This window comes from Papaver somniferum, chromosome 1, assembly GCF_003573695.1.
Source record: "Papaver somniferum cultivar HN1 chromosome 1, ASM357369v1, whole genome shotgun sequence".
Taxonomy (NCBI): Eukaryota; Viridiplantae; Streptophyta; class Magnoliopsida; order Ranunculales; family Papaveraceae; genus Papaver; species Papaver somniferum.
The window spans coordinates 207,573,492-207,573,911 of NC_039358.1; positions in this window are offsets into that span (position 1 = coordinate 207,573,492).

Genomic DNA, 420 nt, shown 5'->3' on the forward strand with positions numbered 1-420 from the left:
TTTTGATCTAACGGTTGAGAGATATTGGCTTGAAGCTAAATCAGGTTTTCATCTAACGGTAAATAGAGTTTGCTTTGTACCTAAGGAAAAACCCTGATTTGAAGGCTATATAAAAGAGACTTCTAGCATCGAGCAAACCTAATCCCCACACGTCTGTGTGCTACTAGTTCTCTCGCTAAAGTCGATCTCCATTAACTCTTGAGTTTCTTCTCTAAACTCGAGTTAACGACTTAAAGACTTCATTGGGATTGTGAAGCCAGACCGATACTACTTTTATCGTAGTTGTGTGATCTGATCTTGCATCTTCTATCGCACGAGTACAATCGATTGATTGGCTTGAGATCGTGAGAGTTCTCCGATAGGCAAGATAAAGAAGTCACAAACATCTTCGTCTCACTGTTTGTGATTCCTCGACAATCC